The sequence below is a fragment of the Benincasa hispida genome, chromosome 9, assembly GCF_009727055.1.
Source record: "Benincasa hispida cultivar B227 chromosome 9, ASM972705v1, whole genome shotgun sequence".
Classification (NCBI taxonomy): domain Eukaryota; kingdom Viridiplantae; phylum Streptophyta; class Magnoliopsida; order Cucurbitales; family Cucurbitaceae; genus Benincasa; species Benincasa hispida.
Genome location: NC_052357.1, coordinates 89,492,814 through 89,513,936, shown reverse-complemented (window position 1 = coordinate 89,513,936; position 21,123 = coordinate 89,492,814).

The following is a 21,123-nucleotide window of genomic DNA, read 5'->3' as shown; positions in this document are numbered from 1 at the left end:
TCTATATTTCCATCGACATTCCAAACGTTGTTAACAAGTTCCTAATAAATTAAAAAAAATGATCTACTATATATTTTTTTTAATGATAATATAAATTTTTAATTATCAAAATGAGCTCAATTGGTTTAAGTGTATTAGTAATTATGTAGTTTGTGGTTTGAATGTAAAAAAGAAAAATTATACTTTTTTTATTTTGTAATTTGATAATAATTATTTTTTGTAAGAGAATTTTATTTCATTCCATACTTCCAAAACATATTTTAATTTAATTATAAGTGTTTTTCATGGAATAATGTTTTTTTTTTGGAAGGAATTTTAGAATTATAAAATTATTAAAAAAAAACGTTTAACATAAAAGAATATGGATAGTAAACAAAAAATAAAGAGTAAAAGATTTGGATGAAAAAAAAATGGAGGGAGAGAGAATACAAGAAAAGTTTGAGAAAAGGTTAGAGTTAGAGAGTGGCAACAACTTTTTTGAATATTAAAACAATTAGAGATTTTTAATTGAGGGAGCAAAAATTCAAGGTAAAGGACTAAGACGAATGGAATATGTAAGAATTTTAGAGATAAACTTTAAAGAGAGGGAAAAGTTAAAGAGAGATTGACAAAAAAAATATAGGGAAAAAAAGTTAATAAAAAGATGGAGAACACTCAGTACATCATTGACGGTACCTATCTTTGTACATCTTCCAAACTATCTAATTATAATTTATTACAGATCAATTTTTCTTAGAGATGTTCACGGGGTGCGACGGTGACAGGGAAGCCCGTCCCGCCCCTTATTTCCATTTTCATCCCTGTGAAATTCCCTTATTAAACCTATCAGACAGAAACCAACTGGGCTCCTAAATCTAGTTCAAGTGCCATAATGGAGTAGGAGCAAGTTACCATGGACTTTCTGTTTGGACTTCTTCGCACTCAAAGTGGTGTGTGAGGGCATATAGATGATAATTGACAGGTTGACTAAAACAACAAAAATTTTACAAGTTAAAGCCATTAATTCTTTGGATAAGTTAGCTAAGATGCATGTAGCGGAGGTTGTTAGTCGCTATAGAACACTAGTATCGATTATCTCTGATCGAGATTCGAGATTCACGTCAATTTGAGATTCGAGATTCACGAAAAACTCTACCTTTTCTATTTTGTGATTTGATAATAATTATTTTTTGTAATAGAGTTTTATTTCATTCCATTCTTCCAAAACATATTGTAATTTAATTATAAGTGTTTTTTCATGGAATAATATTTTGTTTTAAGAAGGAATTTTAGAATTATCAAATTATTAAAAAAAAAGTTTAACATAAAAGAATATGGATAGTAAACAAAAATTAAAGAGAGTAAAAGATTTGGAAGAAAAAAAATGGAGGGAGAGAAAAAAATCAAGAAAAGTTTGAGAAAAGGTTAGAGGTAGAGAGTGGCAACAACTTTTTTGAATGCTAAAACAATTAGAGATTTTTAATCGAGGGAGAAAAATTCAAGGTAGAGGACTAAGACGAATGAGATATGTAAGAATTTTCGAGAGAAACTTTAAAGAGGAGGAAAAGTTAAAGAGAGATTAACAAAAAAAAAAAAAAAAAAAAAAAAAAGCAGAGGGAAAAAATTAATAAAAAGATGGAGAACACTCAGTGCATCATTGACGGTATCTATCTTTCTATATCCACCAAATTATCTAATCATAATTTATTACAGATCAATTTTTCTTAGAAATGTTTAACGGGGTGTGAGTGAATGAAGTGTTAAAGTAGAGAAAGCTAGCGTTCCGTACTCAACCGGCCAAAACAGAGACCGGGGAAGCCCGTCCCGCCCCTTATTTTCATTTTCATCCCTATGAAATTCCTTTATTAAACCTATCAAACAGAAACCAACTGGGCTTCTAAATCCACTTCAAGTGCCAGAATGGAGTGGGAGCAGGTTACCATGGCTTTCTGTTTAGACTTCCTCACACACAGAGTGGTCATGATGGCACATAGGTGATAATTGACAGGTTGACTAAAACAACAAAAGTTTTACAAGTTAAAGCCACTAATTCTTTGGATAAGTTAGCTAAGATGCATGTAGCGGAGGTTGTTAGTCGCTATGGAACACTAGTATCGATTGTCCCTGATCGAGATTCGAGATTCACGTCAAAGTTTTGGCCAAGCTTGCAACACACTCTTGGTACTAAACTTAAGTTTAGCATAACCTTTCATCCATAGAAAAATGGAATGTCATAACGGACTATTCAGACTTTGGAGGACATGTTTCGAGGGGCAACTGGAATTCTCATCTTCTACTAATGGATTTTGCATATAATAAGAGTTATCATTCCAGTATTGAAATGGCTCCATATGAGGCTTGTAGGACCTCAATATGTTGGGATGAAGTTGGTGAGAGGAAGTTGCTCGGTCCAAAATTGGTGTAACACTACGGATACTATTAAGGTTATCAAAGAGAAACTTAAGATGGCTCAAGATCGCCAAACAATTTATGCTAACATACGTCGTCGAGATCTTGAATTTAAGGTGGGAGATAGAGTTTTCCTGAAGCGTTCTCCTTGGAAATGAGTGCTACGCTTTGGTAGGAAAGGAAAATTGAGTCTCAGATATATAAAGCCCTATGAAATCCTAGAACACATAGGACCATCAGCCTATCATTTGGCATTGCTAATAGAGCCTTCTAGGATTCATGACGTGTTCCATGTGTTGATGCTGTGTAAATATATTCCAGAACCATCACATGTTCTAGAATCACAACCACTACAACTTAAGGAAAATCTATCCTATGAGGAAGAACCTATACAAATCATAGATAGAAAGGAGCAAGTATTGAGGAACAAGGAAATTCCACTAGTTAAAGTGTTGTGGAGAAACAATGCAGTGGAAGAAGCAACTTGGGAAAGCAAACAACAAGTGAGAGCCAATACCCTCATTTATTCTCCTGATGATTTCTAGCTGAATTTCAAGGACAAAATTCACAAAAAACGGGAACTGACTTGTAAGCCCTGGTCATTTTTCCTCTTATTTATGCTTAGCGTTAACTTAAATAAGTGAGTTTAGAATCGGGCTAAATGAATCACTTTGATTATATGACTTAAGCATGCCTTGTTGCTAAATGTTGAAGTTAGTAGTTAGAATATTACTTTACAGGTGAAAGTTCGTTTTTATTTATTCAATAACTTAGTAACATCATTTATTTTTGGAGAAATTGAATATATGTTATGATTGACTAACTATTGGAAAGAAAGAAGGAATAAAACTTGGTAGGTGAAACAAGTAGGTCGAGAGTAAGAAGAAGGGGTATTAGGGCTGGAAAATATTTTGTAAATTAAATTTAACTTGATAAACTTAATTAGGGATAAAAAGGATAAGAAAAAAATGAGAAGAATCCACCCAGTAGGACAAGCGAGAAGTTGGTTGACTCAAATTGATTGGGTAAAGAAAAGACAGTTTTTGGCAACTTATGAATGATATTTTTGGAATGCTAGTTCTTTCAATTTACCCATGCAATTTTCATGATTTATGAACCAAATGAAAGCTCAATGAGTGTAGAAGACAAGCTAGGATTTCCAAAGTGATTTAAAATCAGAAAGGTTGAGAAAACTTGAAGAAAATAGAGATTGTTTGAAAATCGGGTGAATCTGAGCTTGCTAGTTTGGCCCCCAATTTTTTTGGTAAGCTAGTTAAGAGGTTCCTCTTGAGTTTCGTAAAATTTATTTGAAGTTTTTTTTAATATTGAAATGGTGTTTATAAGCTTTGGAAAATCGAGTTGCGGTAGGAAAATAACTGGGAAAGGAAGCTGCCGGCCACCATTCTATGTGCCCCTATTTGTGCACGCTTGATCATTCAGTCACCCACGCGTGCGCGCTTGCCCTGCCTCACATCCACTCGCTCTTCTACCGTGTCCAGCACCCCTTAGCGTTCGTCCCATGCCCACCCTGCACGTCCACATCCACAACCAGCGCCCACGCCCATTTTTAGTGCCCATTTGCCCATTTTTGAGCATTTTTGCAGCCTAATTAGGATGTTCTTCATATTTTGACTCTAAAATGAGTACTTTTGGATTTTTTAGTGATTCTTGGGCCAATTTGGATAATTTGAGAAAATTTGACTTAATGAGCAAAATGTGAGTGTTTAGGTGTTAAATTGAGTTTATTTGAACACATTGAATCACTAAGGGCTATTTAGGATTAATTTGACCTCTTGTGAGTGTTTAGTAACCTTGGGTCTTTATTTTAGATCAAATTGAGGTTGGAAAAGCTTATAACCTGAGGAGCTTGTGCCAATGATTGTGAATGATTTATTTTTTAATATTTTGATATAAAAAGTATTTATGTATAATAGTATGCTATGATTTATGAAATGTGATGTCATGATCTGTTTTACTTTACTATTATTTCAAAAATGCTCAAATTATGATTTCTGAACTCTCATTGGTTTTATACGAGCTGGATTTATGAAAATGAAGTTTGGAACCTAATTTTACATAATTGTGATTTGTATGGTTTTATATGGAAGTCTCTGGATGGTGGATTTAAGAATGTTGATTGGTTGTGATGGTGGTTTCATACTATTGATTCTTGTATCCAAGAGATGGTTATTTTATCGTGCTACTTGAATATGTTTCAGTAGCACCGCTCAGGCAATCAAGTAGCTGCAGGGATCAGATGTGACAAGAGTATACCGAGGAGTTTAGAGGAACCTGCGCCTGTAGTGCCACCTAGGCTAATAGGGGGCTATCAGGGTCCGATGTGGCTAGAGTATACCAGGGAGTCCAGATTAACCTAGGCCTATGGTGAAGATCTATGTTTAGCCATAGAGGTAGTTCTGCGTGCACGTATGACCTTATGATTTGGTTTACCCTGCATGGGGCATTTTTTGTCAAGAGTAATCTGTCGTTGTAAACGAGTATTTGGGTACAGAGGTTGTGTGATTTTCTGATAACGTCTGATGCTTTATAATGTGCTTTCTATGAGATTTGATCATGCCACTGTTTTACTAGCATGTGTTTGAGATGTTACTGAATCTTTTATATTTTGCCAATGATTTACTGAATGATTTGACTTGCTTTATTGATGATTAAAAATAGAAACTTTATGTTTATATTAGATTACCACTCATTAGGCATTAACTCATGTTTTCAATGTTTTATGTTTCCCCTCTCCCCCCAAGGGTCACCAGATACATCTTAGGTCTATATATTTTAAAGTCCCGTTGTAAATAGGTTTCATATCATGAACCACATGTATTTTAGTTTTGGGGGTGTGGAATAAAGTAGTTGTGGTCGTATAGTATTAAAGGAGTTTTTGTGGTACATAAACTTTATTGATGTTTGTATATAATAGGAGATTGAATAAAATGAAATGTATTTGTGATTGTCATGATATAGAATATGCCAACTAGAAATTAAATGTATTAAATGATCATTATGTAAGTTTTCAAGTTCAGGTACAAGTTTAGCTGGTTAGTTGGATGCTAAATTTCATCAATGGAGGTGATGTTTAAATCTCACACCTTCTTTCTGGATTAGGTGGGTAATCTGGAAGGGATGGTGACAACTTGGTATCAGAGAATTATTTTGGGAGACTTGAGAGTTATGTATTAGAGAGTCAATATATCTTAGGCTTGCATGTAGCAAGACATCCATGATTTTTATTAAATATAGTGTCACATATTGTGATCTGGGGATTATGACTCGTCTTGGTAGGATGGAGAAACAACTAGTTGATGGAACTAGTAAAGCTCTCGGTGGTGCAATAAGTAGAACTGAGAAATCAAAATCTGAAACTAACCAACCCCAGGTAAAGATGAATTTTGGGGAACAGATGATGGTTAGATTTGCTCAGGAACTTACAGGCAGTGTAGGGTCATGCAAGATAACCCTGAGAAGAAATTTGGGATAGAACATTTGAAGTGTTGGAGTTGATGTCCTAAATCTCATGGGTCCTGTAGTTTGTAATTGTAATGTACAAATGATTTTATTTATTTAATAAAAATATGAGATATTTTATTCGACATTGAGTAGCATTAACCCATAAACAAATAAACTAACATCCAAGGTTATCTTATGTAGCTTAAATATACATGTAGAGACATACAGGTGGATCAGATTTAAGTGTTAACCTAAATGGTCTGTAGTAGATGGATAGGGTTGGGTACCTTATCTTATGACACTACGAACCCACTTTGTAGATGTTACAATTGTCATAAAGTGCTCAAATGATCTGATCCTGATCATTCATGTAGAGACATATGAGCAAGGATATTCTATACAAAGGAGTTTATATAAGACCAGACCACGAAATGAATAGTCTCGTTATGTAACACCATTAATAATAGAGACTCACATTTCACCAGGATGACCATAAGTGACATGAACTAAATCCTGAGTGAGTTGTAAACTCTTGTCTATGAAGGCAGTCCTCTGATTTGTATGGGTGAGAGTGGCCAAATCGTCGACTCAGTAAGGCTACCATTTTGAGGATTCATCTGATTGAGCAGCTGAGAATACAACTACACAAAATGGAATTCACTCATTCCCTATTTTAGGGGTAAGTAGATAAATTTCTCCCTTAATAATTGATTCTAGGGCTTAACAATGTTGCACCACAATCTTTCTTGGCCCAAAAGAGGTTTGGCTATACTTGAACTATGACTTATTGTTTATTAGAGGGATCAGTGGTACTTAAGAGTTAGATGTAACTACAAGGGTAAAACGGTAATTTTGGCTCAACTATATTTACGAGCAATTTGTGAAGGGTCATCTCGTTATTGACTGGTTATATCTAATGGACACAAAAATATATCTATATTGCGAAGAATATGGAGTGATCGACAATTAATAGATGTTGAATAATTTAATTAAAGTAGTATAATTAATTATTCAAGTACTATTGAAGCTTCAATCTACAGGTTCATAAGGTCCCATCTGTAGCTCGACAAGGTCTATTGAGAATTAATTTTGGATTAATTTGAATTGTTCAAATTAATTGAGAGAATTAATTATATGTGATATAATTAAATTAAAATTAGTTATATGTGTGATATAATTAATATAATATATTTGATACATTATTTTGAGAGAAATTAAATATTTGAATATGATTTAAATACTAATTATATGGATGAGATTCATATAATTGAAATTAGTATAAATGTGACTTATATTAAATACCATACATTACTGAGAGAATTAAAACTATAGGGTATATTGTATTTGATACAATATAAAAACTATAAGTTATATGTTATAAATGATATAATATATATATGTGTGTGTGTGCGTGTATTATTTAAATTAAATTATTTTTTAGTTTAAATTTGTTTTTGAAATTAAAGGGAGGGAGATAACTTCCTTCCTTTTAATTCTCTCTTAGTTAATCATGAGTTGTGGGGAGTTTTATGATTGACTATCCTTCACAGAGTTGGTTTTTTTTTTTTTTTTTTTTTTGTTCTTCAAGAAAAAACTCTCTATAGTTTTTTTTTCCCTAGAGCTCTCGATTCTTCTTTAAAAAACTCTTTCCTTCACCCCTATACTATAGATCATTTAGGTTGTATTTTGAACATTGATTCTTGTATGTCTCCATATACAATTCATGACTCATAAGGCAACCTTAGATGTTAGTTTATTGGATTTATGGCTATTAAGAAAAAATAGAAAACAACACAAACAATAACATTTATTGAATTAACATCTATAACTCTTTATTGATGACAGTCAATTAATAACACTTACTATCTACGAGTTTTATGGCATAAAACCCAACACAACATTCATGGATTTGATGAATAGGATATTTCATCCTTTCCTAGACCAGCTTGTAATTGTGTTTATTGATGATATACCGATCTACTCTAAGAGTAAAAAGGAACATGCTGAGCATCTAAGAACAGTGTTGCAATTGCGAGATAAGAAATTGTATGCAAAGTTCAGCAAATGCGAGTTTTGGCTCGAGCAAGCAAAGTTCCTTGGACATGTGATTTCTGCTAAACATGTTTCAATGGATCCACAGAAAATAGAAGTTGCACTTAAATGGAAGCGACTCAAGATAGTAACTGAGGTACGTAGTTTTCTTGGTTTAGCTAGTTATTATCGCCACTTTGTTGAGGGATTCTCGAAGTTGACACTTCCATTAACAACTCTGACCAAGAAGAATGCTAAATTTGTATGGTCAGAGGATTGTGAACGAAGTTTTCAAGAATTAAAAAGGAGATTGGTTTCAGCACATAACACTTCCAACACCTAGTGTTAAGTAGAAGTTTACTGTGATGTTTTTCGCCAAGGTTTATAGTTTGTTCTTATGCAAAAGGGTAAAGTTATAGGTTATACTTCTACACAGTTGAAAAATCATAAGTGTAACTACCCAACATATGATCTGGAGCTAGCAGCAATAGTGTTGGCCCTAAAGATTTGGTGACATTATTTATATGGGGAAAAATGTCGCATACTTACAAATCATAAAAGTTTGAAGTATGTCATTGAAGGAAATCGGAAACGAGATTTCCACGAGCAGCAGAACAAGATTAATCCAAATCTCATCATAAATGAACAATGCATTTACAGTCAACTTCAAACAAATGGTTATACAAATCACAGAGAAATTACGGCATGAATAAACTCAAATAAAGAGAGAGCAAACTCTACGCACAATGGCAGAAGCATCTTCACGCTCCGTTGTGCACTCTAATCGCTAGAACAACAGCCACCACGAACGCTCGATCTACACGACCGCAACACAACACGAACTCTTTGCACTCGTCCTCAACGATCGCCTCGGTCACGATCTTCTCCACACCACGAACGGCCTCCAGAAAACCTCGATGGTGTCGAGTTGAGTCTGACACCACCAACAAGGCGACCTTGGTATTCTTAGTGTGAGAATCTAGAAGGTGGGTTGTTCGGACTTGGAGTGAGGCAGACGAAGGAGGAAACATCGTTCGCATACAGGACTGGGTAAGTGGGAAATGGCGGAGACCTATCATATAAGTCGATTCCCAATCATTTAGATAAAGCTAAGTGATTGTCTAGCAAAAGCTATGCGATCGTTTAGCTCATCGTTTAGCTTGGTCTATTGCTTACAGACTCTACACGATCGTTTATTTTGGACAAGTGATCGTCCAGCAAAGTTATGCGATTGTTTAGTAAATACTGCACGATCATTTAGCTCGCCCACCCATCATTTAGTAAATCACTATTTACTTGACGACCCCGTGAGTTTCTTTAGCACGGAGAGAAAACTCAAAACTTTTTAAATCTTTCGTAAAAACTTCTTTTTCAAATAGGAAAACCATTTTCCTTTTAAACTCACGGTTACCATGATTCAATAACCACCCACTACTTTGATTATTTTAAAAAAATAATAAATAATTATCCAATAATTAATATTATAAACATAAATGATAACCAACTTACTATGCTATATTTATAACCTATAGTTTTAATATTTCATCTCATGAAACATATAAACCATAGTTCTTTTTCTATTCCATGGTACTTAATGTAAATCTCATTTACATCAATACTCCACTAGATGTATCTCATACATCAAATAGATTATATCATATATAATCAAAATACTTCTTGTCAATTTGAACATTTCAAATCAAAACCAAGAACTGATCCTCAACTGAATCCATTGAGCTACCAAGGGGACCTTATGGATCTGTAACTCAAAGCTCCAATGGTACGTAAATAACTGACTAAACTTTTCAGTCACGGGATCTACCATCCGTTAACTGCCAGGCACTCCACTAAAGACCGACAGTTGAACTCTCCTTACAACAGATATATTATGTGTCTATCTTAACCAATCAGCAGTGCGACAACCCTTCATAGATCGCTCATAAGTACAGCTGGGCCAATCACCATTATGCCTCTGTAGTTACATCTGTCTCCTCAAGTACCATTGATCTCTTTAATGAACATAAGTCATAGTCCTACTATGACTGAGTCTTCTCTTCCAAAGAGAAGCTGTAGCCACTATGTTCAAGCCCCAGAATCAGCCCTTAAGGGAGCAATCTCTCTACTTATCTCTGCTTCGGGAAAGAAGTGAATTCTATCTTGCGAATTGAGTTACCAGCTCCCAGATCAGACAAGTCCCCAAAAAGGTAGGTATGTTGAGTTGGCAATCTGGCCACTCTCACCTATACTAATCAAAGGACCGCCCTCAAAGGCAGTAGTTCTCAAAACACTCAGGATTAAGGTCATGTCACCTATGGTCGTTTATGTGAGATGCAAGTCTTTAGTATCAACGACGTTATATACAGAGTCTAGACATCTCGTGGTCTAGGTCTTATACAAACTCTTTGTATAGGACACCCCCGCTCACACGTCTGCACATGAATGGTCAGGATCAACCATCTGTAGTAGTTTACAACACCTGTAAACTTCTACAAAGCAGGTCGTATCCGTGGTGTCACCAGGATCAGGTATCTCACCTTAATCCTTATACTACAAATCTATTTAGGTTATCACTTAAGGCATGATCCACTTGTATATCACATATAAATGCTTAAGTTCACATAAGATAACCAATGAGCTTTGTTTATTGGATATGAGTAAATGTCAGAATTAAATAACACTTATTTTATTCATTGAACAGTGTGTATTCTTACAAAACAACGAGACTCGGGGAAAATTAGGACACTAATCCCAACATTTGATCAGAAATAGTTTAATATGATGCAAAAAATATGGTTAGAGTTGATAAAAGATTATGACTATACTATTGATTATCATTCAAACAAAGATAATGTGGTAGTTGATGTGTTGAGTAGGAAGACATTATGCTCGAAAACTTCATTGAATGTTATCAGTTCATCTCTTTCGTGTGAATTAAAGAGTTGTAATGCAATATTAGCAGTAGATAACCAATGAGGCTTAATTACATAATTTCAGGTAAGGCCTACCCTAATTGATAAGATTATTGGGGCATGGAAATATGATGAAATTTTTAAGCAGATAAGAGAAATCGTGCAGCAAGGCCATCAGACAGACTATGATGTAAGCAACGATTGAGTTTAATAAGATATAACTGTGTATGTGATCCTAATAGGTCGAACTTATAGCAAGAGATTTTAGAGGAAGCCCATAGTTCAGCCTATACAATGCATCCAAGTAGCACTAAATCATATCAGACTTTGAAACAGTTCTACTGGTGGCCTAAGATGAAATGTAATATAGCTGAATATGTAATGAAGTGCACGATTTGCCGAGGAGGTTAAACTTATTAGACAGAAACTAGCCAGGCTCCTAAATCCACTCTCAGTGCCATAAGAAGTGGGAGCATGTTACCAAGGACTTTCTGTTTGGACTTCCTCGCACTCATAGTGGTCATGATGGCATCTGGGTGATAATTGAAAGGTTGACTAAAACAGCGAGATTTTTAACACTTAAAGCCATTTATTCTTTGGATAAGTTAGCTAAGATGTATGTAGTAGAGATTGTTAGTCATTATGGAGCACCATTATCGATTGTCTCTGACTGAGATTTAAGATTCATGTCGAAGTTTTGGCCAAGCTTGCAATAGGCTCTCAGTACTAAACTTAAGTTTAGCATAGCCTTTCATCCACAAAAGGATGGACAGTCAGAATTGTTGGGGTTAATGCCCTAAATCTTTTAAGGTTCTATAGTTTGTAAACATTATTGAACAAAGTTATTGTGTTTTTTTAATAAAATATATGATATTTTATTCATTGTCTATAAAATATATGATATTTTAGTTGCATTAACCACAAACCAATAAACTAACATCAAAGGTTATATTTGTAACTTAAATATGTACGTAGAGACATACGGGTGGATCATATTTAAGTGATAACCTAAATGGTCTAGAGTAAATAGATAACGTTGGGTATTATATCTTTGTCACACTGCAAGTATGGCCCGTATTGTAGGTGTTACAAATGATCTGATCCTAATCATTCATGTATAGACATGCGAACGAGGATATTCTATACAAAATAGTTTGTACAAGATCGGACCACAAAATGTTTAATCTCATTATATAACGCCATTCATAATAGAGACTTACATTTCACCAGGATGACCATAGGTAATGATGACATGCAGAAATTCATGTCATCTTAGACCCTTTACTTAAAATTATGAAGGTTGTTAAGCAGAATATGCGACAATTATGATAGAAATTCATGAGAAAATGAGCTTGCATCGTTCAACACGATGAATCTCGACTAACCCATTATTATGCATTATTATACGTTCAATGTTCTAATTTTGTAGCTAATGCAAGAAGTGGAAGCAAATGCGGAAACTGGACCATCGCATAGATACGACCGCATGCGGAGAAACTCTCCATTGCAAAGGCAAACGCAGTCGATCAACACATGGATGTTGTAGTAATCAGCCGCTATGTCCATCGCATGAAAGTTGCGCTCGTCAAGCGATTGTGATCATCGTGTAAAGTTGCGGTATTAAGCGAATGCAGTCACTGAATGATTGTGGCTGCACAATAATGCATACTAATGGGATCAACGCAAGGTTGGTGGAATGAACGCATCAACGCATCTACCTTGGGAAAATCAAAAGCTGATGTTGACATTTCACCTACCACGTCGTTAGCAGCAGAGGTTCAGAAAAGGACTAACGTGTTAAATGTCAAAATCAGAGCAGTCCATTAATGTTGTCGATGACCCAAACTCTATAAATAGAAAACAATGAGCAAAATTCCAACTGGTCCGCGGATTACCCCTACAACCCAAGGTTTGCCCTGCGATCCAAACAAATGCGTGAGAAGAAGCTTGAGAGTTCTTCACCCCCTTCATCCATTCCGAGTGACGACCAGAGCCTTCGACCGGAGCTAGATCTCGAGAGAGTCAGCTCGACCGCCCATCCATGACACCACCGGCAGCCTTGACGCAGATCCGCTGGAAGCAAGTCTTTGCTTCTAGCCGGTCATTTCATTTTCCTTTCTTTTCTTATATTATATTGTATGACATTTTGTGATTAAGGAATTAATACAATTTGTTTTCAATGCATTTCTATATTTCCTTCAATTCCATATTCATCTTCTCTAGTTAGCATCTTTAATTTTCATTGCATCACTTAGTGAGATTACTTGAGTATCACATACTTAGTCATGTGGATTAGGAATATGAAGCATGTAGCAAACCACCGAGAGGTGTGCGTTGCGTGAGTGTGTGAGTAAACTTATTTGTTTAGTGTGAAGCTGTAGCAATGCCTATCTATAGGCGAACGCAATGCTTGTCTATGAGTAAAGTCAGCAACAACTTACTGCCAAGGAGGGTAAGTTGTTGGTTGCATTAAGCAATGTAAGCATTGTCACTAGAGATAGGAACAATCTTAGGTCAACAAAGTTCATGCGGTTACCTTGTCCTATAAGTGCTTCATTCATCATTTAGGCATACTTGAGAGAGTAGTAGAAAACCCAAATCTAAGATTCGAGAGAGCAGATTGGAACATATAGGCAAGAATGGAGAATTTAGGGATAAGCTCTGTTTGCTATCACACAGCGTATGCTCCCTACCGATAGGATATTGCATGCATCCAGGAAGTAGGATACGGTGGTATGCGACTAGCACGCTCATGCGGCGAGAGCTCATGAGCGGGTTATGGAGGTCTAAATAGGCATAGGATTCCCGGCAATATTGCAGATACACCACATACGTCCTAGAGTTAGGCTCAAGTGTGTGTAACATGATTGCATGGCTTGAGTTGACTAAGGTTGCCCTTACGGTCACTCTTAAGGGTCGCAATGAAGACATCTTCGCATTTTATCTATTTTCCCATTCATTTGTTTTATGTCAAGAGTTGTCGTGTCTCTACCTCTCATGCATATTCTAATTGTGTTATCTGTTACTTAGGATTAAGAGTAGGGTTAGTTTAGAAACATTCCCATCCATTATTTTATTCAACCGCCGCATGCACATTACTGCATTCATTTTGCTACAAGTCCCTGAGTTCGACCTTGGATCACCCGAGAAACTTGCGTTCGCGTTATACTTGGCGTGAATGAAAGAAAACTTATGACAGGATACATGGTCATCGCATACATTTATTAACGCATATTTATTCCAACACATGACCATCGACGCATGACAATCAACGCATATTTTAAGAACATGCATCACATATTGCGTCCAAGGGATTTTAGTTGTCGAAGTAAATTGATGTCTAATTTTCCATCATCAAATTTTTGGCGCCGTTGCTGGGGACTTGGCAGCTAATTATTTGTTGAGTTTTGTGTCTCTGCAGGCAAACTTTTTATCTTGGGAGTATTGTAGTTTGTGCGACCAGGCTGCAACCAATATTGAAGTTTAGGCGATGCGCCGAAAGCTAGTATTGACCCCAAGGTAGAAGGGCAATCAGTCGCAAGAGCTGACGATAATTCTAAGCACATGGTGGCCAACATGAGCCCAACAATTTCTGGAAGTTCCAACGGTCAGGGTAAGCTCCTTGACCAAAGCAGTCGAGAGCAATCTCCTGCATGGAAGACTCCTTGCGGTGACAACATTCCTATTTTTCCAGGGACGTCTTCTACTCTATCTTTACCTTGCTTTCTTAGTTTAAGTTATTTTTCTTTTATTGTCATTTTGGATATATGGCTGCTTCCTTGGTTGTGGTACGTTTGCTCTTGTAGGTGTGACAATAAGTCTCCTCGGTGCGCAATTCAACAGAAGAATTTCTTTCATCCTTCAACGTATGGCTTCGATCGTGTGGATTCCAACGCATGATCGCATGCGTTATTCTGCCTAAGGTTCTTTTTTTGTTATCTTGTATGCCTTACCCTTTTGAAATTCTTTCTTTCCCGATTGCGTTGCTTTGCGGTGTTTCTGTGATGGTACGTATAATTCTCCGCATCTTCTAATTAATCATCGCAAGGCGTTCCTTACTTTTTAGCTTCTTCAAAACCTTTGTTCAAACATTTATTATCGCATTCCTGTTGATTTTTTTTTTAGCTTTGCGGTGACAATGTTGCTAACCTCTAGGTTTGAGGGTGGCAGAGATCTCGGAGAATTGCGATCATTTGAAAAAAAAAAGGGTGAAGAGAATTTTTTAGAATAATAACTCCACTGTCAACGCAATGGGGAAACCTATGTTGATAAGAGTTAAGTTATGAAAGGCACTTACCCGTAGTTGGATGTTCGTATGACACATGTGGGGGCAAGCCAAAACGAAGGTAAGTCGCCAGGTTCAAGCATAAACGCAACTCCTCTGTCTGGCGCAAGCCAAAACAAGCAAGACATGAGTTGAGTTGAATATAAAACGCAACCGAAGTTGGATGCCCGCATGACACACGTGGAGGTAAGCCAAAACGAAGGGCGTAACCAGGTTCAACGCCGCATTTGAATAAGTCATTGCAAAATTTTGAATTGTTTTGGCGAACGCATTCTTAAAAGCTAAACACAAAGTTGCGGTGAATGAGTAAAAAGTTTTTTAGCAAAGACTGGTTAGATATAAACTTAGAAAAGTTCTCTGTGAAGAAGCAGCCAACGTGAAGGAAAGCATTGCGGCGATGAGGCATGAGTAAATTATATTCTAAAAAGCTGGTCATCGCAAAGGAAAGCATAAAGGTGAGTTAGAATTTCTTGAGTATAACACATGCTTGAGGACAAGCATGATTTTAAGTGGACTTTACTGGTATGCCTTCGGTACATACCAGGAACTCGGTGCTCAAGGTAAGGCACTTTGATCAGCGCAAGGTCAGAAAAATAATAATGTCAAGAAATATGCGAGGATAAAATCATTTAACACCCAATGGAAAAGTTTTCTTTTCGAAATAAATCATGCAATGTCCTGGAATTTAGTAAAGTCCTTTTGAAGGATAAACTTGCGGTCCCTAGGTCTTAGAAATATTTTAAGAGAAGACTTGAATAAGACGTAAGAAAATTTTGGTGTATAGGATTTGAGTGAAGCATCCTTGAGAAATTTAGGAAAAGAACATTGTGGTCGACTTGTTAAGGAAATATTTAACTTATGCTTGAGGACAAGCATTGTTTAAATTTGGGGCTGTGATAACGGGCAAAAATGCACGTTATCATAGTGCTAATTTCTTAAACAATGCTAGCTTGCGTTGATAAAATATGTTAGATTGCATCCAAAAAGCATTAAATTCATAACATTCATAATATGCTAGCATGCGTTCATCCATAGAAACAGTTGATTTTTTTATTTTTATGCAGAATATGCGTTGAGGCAAGGCGGAAAGAGCGATCACAAGAAATCAATGGACGAGTGCAGCATTACCACAAGGCTTTGCGGTGGTTGTGTTCGCAAACATCTGCTCAAGAAGGATTGTCGCATAGTGCCGGCGCAACTTGGTGGGTGTATCTGGGTGAAAGGTATAATTAATCACGATGGGACAGAAAGCTGATGACGGTTGAATCCGAATTAAGTTGACAGCCACTAACGGTAACAAGTACATTCAGCTTTTTGGTGACAAATATTCGGCGCATCAGTCAAGGAATTAAAGCCATCCCACCTGTGCAATCATAAGAGAGAAGTCGCCTTTCACCCCGGAAGCTCTATAAATACTGAAAACATCCTTCATAAAAGCAGTTCGGACCGTTAAAGAATTTTTCCTTAGATAGTTTAGCCTTATTCTTAGATTTTCTTTTGTTCTAAGGCGGAAGCGAGTGAAGGAAGTTGTGTTGATAGATCGTTCTGGTAAGCTTGGGAGAGCACCGGAAGCTTCAAGATCAGAGAGAGGGCTAGCTCCTGCGGAAGCAGGAATATCTTTTGAACCGAATAGAGATTGCCAGTGTAAAAACCTCGGTCAGCAAGAGATTGCTACCAGGCTCTCTACCTTTATCTTCCATTGTTATTTTATATTCAAACTCATTTATAGAAATGAAATTTACTTCTCTATATCTATTCACTCTCTGTTATTCACGCATGAGTAGCTAAATCTGTTGAATGGGTTGAGAAGCATTTAGCTAGCCTAACTGGGGATCTTCTTTCGATGCGATTATCTTGTATTATGTATGCTTCATTCGTCCATTAGAGATACTCGGGAGGGTAGTCTAAGAACAGGATCTAGGCTTGGGAAAGTCAGGTTAGAATCTAAGCTCGAGAGAGTCAGATTAGAACGCATAATCAAGAGATAGAAGCTTAGGAATAAGCACTGTTTGCTATTAAGTATCGCATGCATCCTAGAGATAGAATATGATTGTGTGCGGTCACCTTTTGCATGGGCAAATATTAGCACTGCTTGCCTTTATGCATCTTGCATCATCGTATAGGAAAAGAGCAGAGACTTAGGAATAAGCTCTATGGACACTTTTGCATTCAACACATGCGTCCTAGACTTAGGAGCACTGCATTTGCATTGGAAAATGACTTGCTGTGCATGGTTGTAGTATGATCGCATAGTTTGATGTATTCCCAAGTAACGTTAGCTAAAGATCTTCTCAACCCATTCATCTGTATACTCAGTGTCACACAATCAACCTTTCCTCAAATCTGCCACATTTGTTTGTTTTTCATTACCGCAATCAACAAAACCAAACAACTATTTATGTTACCGGTTACCATAAAGTTTCTAAAAATTACCACCGCAACCTGTTTTCCCAAGTCCCTGAGTTCGACCCTGGACTTATTAGGAACTCAGTGGGGTTTACACTTGGATTCCACTGAGAAACCTTGAGTGCTCAACCCAATTTCATCAGATAACATGACCTAAATCCTGAGTGAGCTGTGAACTCTTGGCTATGAGGGCGGTCGTTTGATTTGTATGGGTGAGAGTGGCCAAATCGCCTACTCAACAAGCCTACCATTTTGGGGATTTGTCTGATTGGGGAGCTGAGAACACAACTACACAAGATGGAATTCACTCCTTCCCCAAGGCATGGGTAAATAGATAAAATAGATAAATTGCTCCCTTAAGAGCCGATTCCGGGTCTTGAACAATATGACGCCACACCCTCTCCTGGCCTAAGAGGAATTTAGTCATATTTGGACTATGATCTATTGTTCATTAGAGGGAACAGTGGTACTTAAGGAGTTATATGTAACTACATGGGTAAAACGATAATTTGGCCTAGCTGTACTTATGAGCAATTTGTTAAGGGTCATCTAGTATTCATTGGTTATATCCAATGGACAAAAAATATATTTGTAGTCAAATAGTGCAACTGTTAGTCTTTAGTGAAGTGCCAGACAGTTAACGGATGATGAATAATGTAATTAAAGAGTTTAATTAATTATTCATGTACCGTTGAAGCTTCAAGCTATAGGCCTATGAGGTCCCCTTGGTAGCTCAATAGGATTAGTTGAGAATCAGTTTTTGGATTAATTTGAATTGTTCAAATTAATATAGGGGTTTAATTATGATATAATTAAATTGTTTTAATGATATGTGATATAATTTTCATGATGTATTTGATATATTATAGCTTCATGGGAGGAAATAAATATTTGAATGAGATTCAAGTAAAGTTTCTATGAATGAGATTCATAATTGTTAAATTTAATATAAATATGATTTATATTAAATGCCTATAAGAGAGAAAATAAACTATAGCTTATATTGTATGTGATACACTATTAAAACTATAGGCTATATGTTATATTTGATCTAGCATATATATATATATATAATACGATAAGTTAGTTATCATATTTATATTTATCTTTTTTATTTTTTTTAATATTAAGAGAGAGAGTTATAACTCCCTTCCTCTTCTTTCTCTCCACCAACTTAAGTGGGTGGTGGTTATTTTTGGCAAGTAGAAAAGAAATCTTTCTTCTTCTTCTTGGCTAAGGGGAACGACTTTGAGAGAGTAAGAAAACAACAGAAAAGTTCTATATGTTTGAGTTTTTGAGAAACTTCTCAATCTTTCCTCATAACCATTGAAGTTTTCCTCAAATTCAAAATAGTCAGAGCCCACCACTCCTGGGTTCTCACCCTGAGAATATCGAGGAAAGATTCGTGGTATTGTTCGTTCTTGTTCGAGGTTGTTCTTGAAGAAAGTTTTCAAGAAGTTCATGAATTTTTTAAAGGAAAACGTGAAGAAAGGTCTGCAAAGGTGAGGTTTTTGAAACCCTTACTTTAGCATGATGTAATTTATATTTAAATGCATATCTTGTTTCTTGTTTACTGTAAAACTTATATTCAATGAAAAAAAATTTGAATTTGGCTGATCTGCTTCCACTCAAGGTTCTCTTCCCCATAGAGTTCCTTCAATAGACTATTTAGACTTTAGAGGACATACTTCAAGCCTGTGTGTTATAGTTTAAGGACAACTGGAATTCTCATCTTTCACTGATAGAGTTTGTATATAAAAATAGTTATCTTTCCAGTATTGAAATAGCTCCATATAAAGCTTTGTATGGGAGAAAATGTAGGACCCCAGTATGTTGGGATGAAGTTGCTCGATTCAGAATTGGTGCAAATCACTACGGTTACTATTAAGGTTATCAGGAAGAAACTTAAGACGACTTAAGATCGCCAGAAAAGTGATGCTGACAAACATCGTCGAGATCTTGAATTCAAGGTGGGAGATAGAGTGTTCCTGAAGTGTTCTCCTTGGAAATGAGTGCTACGCTTTTGTAGGAAAGGAAAATTGAGTCCGAGATATATAAAGCCCTATGAAATTCTAGAACACATAGGACCATCAGCCTACCATTTGGCATTGCTAATAAAGCCTTCCAGGATTCATAACGTGTTCCATGTGTTGATGTTGTGTAAATATATTCTAGACCCATCACATGTTCTAGAATCACAACCACTACAACTTAAGGAAAATATATCTTATGAGGAAAAACCTATACAAATCCTAGACAGAAAGGAGCAAGTATTGAGGAACAAGAAAATTTCACTAGTTAAAGTGTTGTGGATAAACCATGCAGTGAAAGAAGCAACTTTGGAAAGTGAATGAGAAATGAGAACCAAATATCCTTAGTTATTCTTCTGATGACTTCTAGCTGAATTTCGAGGACGAAATTTACAAAAAAGGGTACTAATTCATAAGTCCTTGTCTTTTTTCCTCTTGTTTATGCTTAGGGTTAACTTAAATAAGTGAGTTTAGAATCGGGCTAAATGAATCACTTTGACTATATGACCTAAGCATGCCTTGTTGCTAAGTGTTGAAGTTAATAGTTAGAAAATTACTTTACAAGTGCAAGTTCGTTTTTATTTATTCAGTAACTTAGTAACATTATTGGTTTTTTAAGCTATTGAATATGAGTTGCGATTGGCTAAGTGTTGGAAAGAAAGAAAGAATAAAACTTGGTAGGAGAAACAAGTAGGACGAGAGTAAAGAGGAGGAGTACTAAGGTTGGAAAATATTTTGTAAATTAATTTCCTAAATTTATAAATTAAATTTAACTTGATAAACTTAATTAGGAATGAAAAGGATAAGGAAAAATGAGAATAATCTACCTAGTAGGACAAGCAAGCAACTGGTTGACTTAAATTGATTGGGTGAAGGAAAGGTAGTTTTTGGCAGCTTGTGAATGGTATTTTCGGAACACTAGTTCTTCCAATTTACCCACGCATATTTGTGATTTATGAACCAAATGAAAGCTGAATGAGGTAGAAGTCAAGTTAGGACTGTTGGAATGATTTGGGATCAGGAAGGTTGAGAAAACTTGAAGAAAACAAAAATTATCTAAAGATCGGGTGAATCTGAGCTTGCTACTTTGAAGGGATTTTGAAGGCACTTAGAGGAAGATCTTGGCGCCCAAAATTTTTTATAAGCTAGTGAAGAGGTCCCTCTTGAGTCCCATAAAATTTATTTGAAGTTTTTTTTTAAAATTAAAATTGGGAATGGTGTTTTTAAGCTTTGGAAAACCAGGTTGCAACAGGAAAATCACAAGGTGAGGAAGCTGTCAACCACCCTCTACGCGCCCCTAGCCATGCACGCCTGATCATCTAGCCACCATGTGCTTGCGCTCGCACGCCTCATGCCTGCTCTGCCTCATGTCTCCATGCGCCTCTACCGTGTCCAACACACCTCAACGTGCACCCCACACTCACCCTGCATGTGCATGGCCAGCCTCGATTGCCCACGCCCACAGCCAGTGCCCACGCCTATTTTTAATGCCCATTTGTCTATTTTTGAGTATTTTGGGTGTTGGTGAGCATTTTTGAAGCCCAAATAGGATTTTCTTGATATTTTGACTCTAAAATGAGTAATTTTGAATTTTTAAGTGATTTTTGGGCCA